The sequence below is a fragment of the Argiope bruennichi genome, chromosome 8, assembly GCF_947563725.1.
Source record: "Argiope bruennichi chromosome 8, qqArgBrue1.1, whole genome shotgun sequence".
Classification (NCBI taxonomy): Eukaryota; Metazoa; Arthropoda; class Arachnida; order Araneae; family Araneidae; genus Argiope; species Argiope bruennichi.
The window spans coordinates 65227108-65236112 of NC_079158.1; positions in this window are offsets into that span (position 1 = coordinate 65227108).

Below are 9005 nucleotides of genomic sequence, written 5' to 3' on the forward strand. Positions count from 1 at the left end.
CTACATTCGATACATTCACCTTTTTACATTTAAAATAAAATACTCCTCAAACAACCAAAAATGTTTTACCTAAGATGTTAATTAAAGAATCACAAAATTTTTAAACCAAACTTCCTGTAATTTAGAGACTTTTCCCTTAACTATATTACTTTCTTCTGAAAAATAGTAGTTGTTTAATGATTACTCAGAAAGCATATAGCCCTAATAAAAGGCTCCTCTTCTATCAAAGTAAATAAAGAGGGTAGATATGCTTCAGAAAAAATGTGTCTTCAACAGGAATGGACCATTTGCTGAGCAAATATTCTCAACACGAAGAAGGAATGAGTCTACAGTCTGTAGCTACAGAAAAGTAATGTGGAATGTTTGGAATAAAAAAAAAATGAAGAAAATGCTACCATCTTTCAACTTCTTTAACTTTTATCTATATTGGTCCTTTATGTGTACAGTATTAAGTTCAAGCCACATGCTTCAAGAAGAGCTATAATTAATATTTTATTTCTATTAAGATAGAAAAGATGAGAGATATTTTGAATTATTTTCTTCTTAAAGGTGTACATACACACTAGAAGATTTTTTTTAAAATTTTAACTTTAAAAATCCAGTTTTTTCACAGTTGGTCATTAATATATTTTTAAACTTATTTCAGTGAGAAAAAACCATATTACACTAATTATTAATTAATTAAATAATATTTCATGAGCTAATTAGCATATTTTTTGAAACATGATATCTGAAATTCTAATTTATACAGACACACAATTCTAGTTAGAAATTATGCCTAATATTAGTTTTCAAGTTGTCTGCCACAATCAAGTTATAAAAATATATCGTTTTTTTTTTTTTTAATTTTTCATCAACGATGAATAGAAAAAGCGAGATTTTTTCTGTCATTTTAACTTTTAAATAGCTATCAAAAATTTATTTCTGTAAATATAACTTTTATTGAGGCACAAAACATCCGCTATTTCATGCAGATTATTTCGATATATAAATAATCGTAATTCGTTAATTTTTTGTTGAGTTATGATTGTTTGAATGAAGCAACATAGTAGAAAAATATCATTCTTCATAAAATGAGTTTTAAAAAACCGTAACTAGAGTTTTTAATGAAAGAACCTCAAGAAAAATAATTATAACTCGAGAAATATTCCAAATATTGACAACATCTTGGTATCGTTTGAAAGCTAAAGGATCAGAGAACATTATTAAGCAATAAAAAAAATATTCGATATTTTGAACGATTTTTGAAGTTTCAAGTGTGTACATACATCTTAAAGATATTAAAAATGTAGTTGATATATTGAGGTTTATTTATTATAGGTGAGAATAATATCATTTTATGCAAATTTGTTGAAACAAACATGGATACTCTTAAGAGAAATTTGTAGTTAACAAACAAATGACTGCAAATCTAAATCTTCAATCGAAGATGTTTACCTCAAATGTAAGTACTGATACATTGGGTAACGCTACTCGCTATGATACTCGCTAGCACTACTCGCTATGAATTATGTTATAAAGGGTGCCCCAAAATTAACGCAAGATTTGAATTTGCCATCATTTATGCAGCAAAGTGTTGGCCACTCAATTAAAAAAAAAAAAAAACATTTGGCAGCTGACATTTTAGGGTTAGTAAAAATTTAGTGTTACAACGATAGTACAACGTATTAACGCAAAATTAGAATTAAATGAAAAAAAAATTCTTTAAGTTGGTATATTATTATTGAATCTTAAAGCACAGGGAAGTATGGAATAACACATAGGGTAAATAGTCCCCGTCTCTTTGCTGACACATTCGCACTCTTTTGCCGAAATTTTCCGTGGCCTTTGTGCATAAATGTAGCTGAAATGCGTTGATTCAGCGTTGAATTTCCTCCTTCAATGCATACATGCTTGAGGGCTTGTCGGCATAGACTTCAAATAACCCCATAAAATGAAATCCAGTGGCGTTAAATCACATGATCTGGGGTGCTGGTTTTCAAATTTTCGAACTGCGGCCGTCAGACCTTCATTATTTTTGAAATATTGTTCAACAATGACAACACATTGTTCTGTCTGACACACTCCATTTTTACTAACCATAAACTATCGGCTGTCAAATGGATTTCTTAATAGAGTTGACAATACTTTACTACACGAAAGGTAGCAAATTCAAATTTTGCGCCAATTTTGGGGCACCCTTTATAATCAGTCGTTTACAAATTCTGTAAATTAAAGACATTTTAATTTCTTGGAGAAGCATACAGGAAACGTTTGATGACAGATTTAAAGATATATTTGGCGTCTTACCAACAAGATATTTCTAGTCTTTTGACGTAATACAATAATTATTAAACATAGATCTCTGATTTGAATCTAAAAATTTACTGAATTTATAGTACGAATCTGTACTTTAAACGTTTTTTGACCGAACAATTCGAACAAATATTTGACACCTTGTCACAGTTGCAATTTTGAGCATTTATGTGTTATTACATTATAATAATGCAAAAGTACAAATCGACAAGAAGACGACACCTTCACATATTTTGTTCACAATTTGATAGGAATTTTTATTTTAGATTTTAAACTTGTATGAGAAGTATTATCGATCTGATTCTTTGTATTTTGAAATGATCGAGATAGCTTCTGGTAAAATCCTAGATGGGCCCACCTCTTGGCGACTTATTTGAAATCTCGCCAAGTTTACTAACTGAATATTTGTTATTATTATTATTTTTCAATTAAAAAATGATACTTGAAGGCCAAAAATAATAATAAATAAAATAAATAAATAAAAAATAATAAAAAATAATAAATAAAATAAATAAATAATAAAATAATAAATAAATAATAAAATAATAAATAAATAATAAAAATAAATAAATAAAATAAAATAAATAAAAAATAAAATAAATATAACAAAAAATAAAATTAAATAAAAAAAATCAGTCTAGGTTGCCACATTGGCGACGTTATCGCCTTTCGTTTGGCGAGAATTCAAAAAGACGCCAAGTGGTGGGCTGTGCTAGGATCCACCCTAGCTTCTAATCGAAAAGCCAATCATACAAACTTTCTTTAAAATTAAATAAAAATCTACACACTTGGTTATAAGTCCATATGCTAAATTTCATCTCTCTAGATCAAAGCGTTTTTTATTATGTTCATGGGCAAACAACCAAACATAATGCCAAAAATGTATTTTCGAGTTCAGGGAGGCCTTATCTGTAAAGATTCATCAAAATCTAGATTTCGAATTTTTTGACAATTACAATAATTCTTCTACTAAAGCAAAAAAGGAAGAATCTCTATGCTTTTGGGCTTTGTCGAAAATGCAGCATAAATTGTTACCAGATATAGTAGAATATATGGAAGTGGATCTAGAAACATTTTCATGAATTTTAATGAATTAAAAATTGTCAAGATTTTTAGCGTCTTGCCGCGATAAATACTGTAAATTTTATCTCTGAAAATTAATTATTCCAAATTAATTAATTAACCAAAATGACCTCACATATAAATTGTAGTAATCCTTTCAAGCACAAATAAACAGAAATATAGCACAGTTTGCTGTCTAAAAATATAAACTCCCACTTTGTTTAGGCTCATTATTATCTTTATAGAGGAAATAAATATATCATGGCATAAATAACGTGAAAGAATGCTAAGATGGTTAATTCTGACATGTATCATGACAAGCAATATTTCGCTTGTCCTATCCAATAATGCATCTCATATATTCATCATATTTTACTCTCACACAGCAGATGGATTTCTGTCGGATGAATAAGTTCTAGTAACGGAATAAAACATGTCTTTAAGGATCAACAAATGTTTGTAGATATCAGGAAATTTCATCTTATGTAATGGTTACAGTTACAGTTACAGTTACTTACACAGTGAAAATATATTAAATATTTATACAGTGTTACGTAAGTTGCGTAAGACTATTTATTTATTATATTTTCAATGGAAGAATTCTGAAAGCTTTCTTCTGTGTTAATATTTAAGCACAATCTCTTTGTTACTTTTGTCAGTTGTCTATCTCAACTGTCTCCTGTTGTTATCTGGAAAATTATGAATACTCTTTTATTTAACTTGATTTGTTTCATTTTTAGGTTGATCGATTTTGAAGCTTTCGATTATATCTGCAGGTTATTCGCTTGTGTGTCCCTGGTGACAATACATTATTATTTTATTTTTTACAAAACTCATCAGTTTATTGATTAATTTAGTTAAATATTAATTCCATTCATGGTAACATGAGAAAATGAATTTTAAAAAATTCCAAAAAAGTTTAAAGATGCATAACGAGTGAAAATAAAATAAAGAATAAAAAGTAGAAAACAAAAGAATTAAAATAAAAACCCTTTTTAGAACATAAAAAAGTGTGAATTCAATATATATATATATATATAAGTTTATCAATTAGTTTATATTAGAATGATAAAAATAATATTGACTTTGCCTGTAAAAATTTCGATTTTTTTTTTCTCTGACAAAAATATTCTTTTTTTTTTTTTTTTTGCTGACAAAAATATTCTTTTTTTTTTTCCCCTGTTGAAATTTTTGGTTTTATGCTAATAACTGTAACTATATTCTTTTAATCTATCTTTAAATGGTCCGGTAGCTACCCGTTGATTTATTTTTTCTGGAATTGATCAGAATCATTCTCGTCCGTTTATATTATTAAAGTTAATCAAATACAGATCTTGTTACTTCATTTTACATAAACTAATTATCGAAATACTTTTTAATTTTTTCCAGTTAATGCAGAAAGTGCAGTTAATGCAAAAACGTAGAAATTTCAGTTAAAAAAATTCCTTCCAAATTTTCGCATTTTATATATTTATTCATTCAATATTTAAGAGATTTCAATAATGCAAGAGATTTTGAAAAGCACCTTTCAACGACAATTGTCATTTTTTTACCGCAAGAAGACAACCTAAAGGATGCAAAATTTTTTTAGTCATAAATTTTAGTTTAATAAGTTTTAATCCTTCTTATTATAATGGTATTTAATTTCCTGTTTAACAAATTTAATTTTTTTCAAAAAAAATAAATATTAACTTTAATTTAAGATGCTTGATACTTTTCAAAGTTTTTGAAAAAGGTCTTCAAAAATTTTTAATTTTTAATTAATGATTAACTACCAACTTTAGTGAGTCAGAATAATTTTTCCAACATAATTATAATTTTATAAATACGTGATTATTAATATATATTAAATCCATAACTATGCAGATTTCATATTTATTTTCAAAATATGAAAGGCATAATTTTCAAAAGTTGTTTCCCGATCAGTTTCTAAAACATTTCAAAAGTTATATCCGATTCATCTGGTTAAATATGGTCTTTGACTTCTACTAGGTGCCATAATTTTGAGGCGGATATTTTTTTTTTCTTTTCTAATTTCAGAAAACTTTTGATTTTGGAATGTCTAGTACATAGAAAATTAAAAATTTTAAATATTTGATAAAGTTGCGGTACATTTTTTTACAAAATACATAAATAAACTCTGATTTTTTAAAAAAAAGATATTGATTTGGGGCATAAAAAGTAAAGTCCACTACACAAAAACTAAACCTTATGCTTTTGTGATTACCCCTAAATCATAAAGAAAATCATGATGTACTTCGTAAAGATAATCATTATGTATGATTATGTCCTCAAAAATGTATTTGATCCTTTTTGAATTTGTCAATAGAAGTAACTTTTATTTATAAATTATTCTAAATAAAGATAAATGTTTATATGCATATCTTTTATACAAACACATAGTTTTTGTCTAATCTTAGTGATAGTTTGCACAAGTGTTCTTTAAGTCAAGAGATAGTTCACTTTTAAATTTAATTTTAAGTTAATTAAAGAAAAGTTTAATTAAAATAAAAGATAATTAGCAAATTGCAAAACATTTTGATACGTTGCAATTATAATTTTTAAAAATATTTTCTTACAAAATTAATTTTTTTACAAACTTACAAACTCTAAACTCAAAACTCTACCTTTTCAATTATACAAATTTCACTTCCGTGTGATTTTTTTTAATTTTAAGATTTTTAAAATTTAATATCATGCACAATTTCTAATATTTTTATTGTCTAATTTTATTGCCCATAATACCGTCTTACCATTGAATTTATTACTTTTATCAAATTTAAACTAATATAAGAAATGACTCTTTTTTTAACATAAACTCCAAAATAAAAATTTCCCTTCCGCTTTTATGTCTTAAATGCATTTCATTTTAACCAGTTAGGTAAACTAATATTCCGGCCAAACAAACTGATCTCAGGGAATGCTAATCATAAATATGTAAAAGGAGTATGAAAATTGACCATTTATATGCATCCACCAAATATTTTCTTAATATAAAAACAATCGCAACATTTAGCCGCATCGTTTACAACAACTACCAATATCTTAGCAACCTAATGACAGCAAATACTCTAACGATTCTTCTCGCTCGAGCACTTGCTTGAAAACCAAATGTTCCCCATAATGGTATCCTCTTGGAAATGCTAGGCCCTCGTTTTGACGCTTCAGCTCTATAAGCGATGATTAAGGTCATGAAATGGTGGGGAGAAAAGCATTTCTTTTTCTTTGGAAAAGCAGTTTTCAGAGCCTTTGCCGAAAACGATCATTCCTCAAACATTTCATCGACTCCCTCCCTGCAAGTGTCTTTTGTCATTACTTTGAATGGAACGGGTTGGAAAATAAAAAATTTCAACCCTTCTCTGGTGATTTTTGAAATATTCGGTAAGACATTTCTGGTTTATTGTACGAAAAATATGTTAGGACGTATTGTTGTAGGAGATCGATAATCAAATAGAATTTATTTTCGTCAACTTTGTGAACTTTCTTTAACTTTCTTCCGTAAATGTACTCATAAATTAAGTCGATTCTAAAAATATATATATACTAAATTCGATAACAATTGAATTATGTTTAATATATTTATGTTGTTATTAATGAAATTTCTTCGTGAATAAGTTTGCAATTTCTCCAGTCTTTTGAGAAAGTTAAAAGCTGCATAAAATTTTAATCATTAATAATTTTTAAACGAAGAGACTTCGGAGAAAGCCATTTTAATAGCTAAATATAAATTTTCAGGGAGTTTTGAAAGTTGCGATGGAGGGGATTTTTTTCTTGTTATTGAGGAAGATGGATTTTGCGCTTAACAATCTCGAAAAATTATCATATTTCACTATAATAATTTAAAGAAAAATTTTAAGATATAAAATCCTCTAAAGATTCTTTACTACAATAATTCTTAGAAATGTTTGTTCAGTTGTAATGAAATGTACCGCATATGGTCTTCAAATCAAGAGTAAAGTAATTTTTAATTTTAAGCTAATTAAAGAAAGGGTTAATTAAAATATAAGATAATTAACGAATTATGGGACATTTTGGTGTCTTTAAACCATATTTTTGGAAAATATTTTCTTACAAAATCGACTTTTATATAAACTTGCAAACTAAAACTCAAAAATTACTTTTTCAAAGATACACATTTCATTTCCGTCTGATTTTTTTGGGTCACATTTAAGATTTTTAAAATTTAATATGATGCACAATATATATTAATCTTTATTGTTATAATGAAATTCAAATAAATTTCATAATACCATCGAAACATTCAATCTCTTGCTTTAACCAAAGTTAAATTAATGTTAAAAAATATCTTTTTTTTAATATAAACTCCGAAGTGGAAATTTTGCTTCCGATTTTATGACGTAAATGCATTTCATTTTAATCAGTTAGGTAAACCAATATTCCGACCAAATAAATTCATCCTAAAGAATGCTATAAATATGTAAAAGGAATACGAAAATTAACCATATATATTCATCCACCAAATATTTTCTTAATATAAAAACAATCGCCACATTTAGCCGCATCGCTTACAACAACTACCAATATCTTAGCAACCTAATGACAGCAAATACTGTAACGATTCTTCTCGCTCGAGCACTTGCTTGAAAACCAAATGTTGCCCATAATGGTATCCTCTTGGAAATTCTGAGCACTCGTTTTGATGCTTCAGCTCTATGAGCGAGGATTAAGGTCATAAAACGGATGGGGAGAAATGCGGGGTTTTTTTTTTTTTTTTTTTCCCTTGGAAAAGCAGTTTACAGAACCTTTGCCGAAAACGATCATTCCTCAAATATTTCATTGGCTCCCTGCAAGTGTCTTTTGTCATTACTTTGAATGGAATGGGTTGGAAAATAAAAAAGTTCAACACTTCTCTGGTAATTTTTGAAATATTCGGTAAGACATTTCTGGTTTATTGCATGAAAAATATATTAGGACGTATTATTGTAGGAGATCGATAATTAAATAGAACTCATTTTCGGCAACTTTGTGAACTTTCTTTAACTTTCTCCGTGAATTTACTCATAAATTATGTCGATTCTTAAAAAAATATAGTGAAATCGATAATAATTGAATTATGTTTGGGATATTTATACTGTTATTAATAAAATTTCTTGGTATATAAGTTTGTAATTTCCCCAGACATTTGGGAAAGTTAATAGCAGCATAAAATTTTATTTATTCATAATTTTGAAACTAAGGGATTTCGAAGAAAGCTATTTAATACCTCACTATAAATTTTCAGGAAGTTTTGAAAGTTGCGAGGGAGAGTTATTTCTTTCTTGTTGTTGAGGAAGATGGATGTTACTCTTAACAATTTCGAAAATAAATCATATTTCAATATAATAATATAAAAAAAATTTTAAGACATAAAACCTTCTAAAGATTTTCTTTGATAGAATAATACTTAGAAGTTTTTATTCGGTGCAATGAAACGCCTGCACCTGCTCTTCAAAGCATGCGCCAAATGACTACGAACTTTTCAAAGTCCTAAAGTTAACTAAGTTGTGTGTAAATTAAAAATTGTGCAAGAATTTGATGTTTTTCTGTTACATCATCTGATATTATTGATTCAGAGGAATAAATTTCACATTATTATTTATAAATTTCATTTTTGTGTGTGCTTATTTTCTTTAATTTTTTTTTATAAA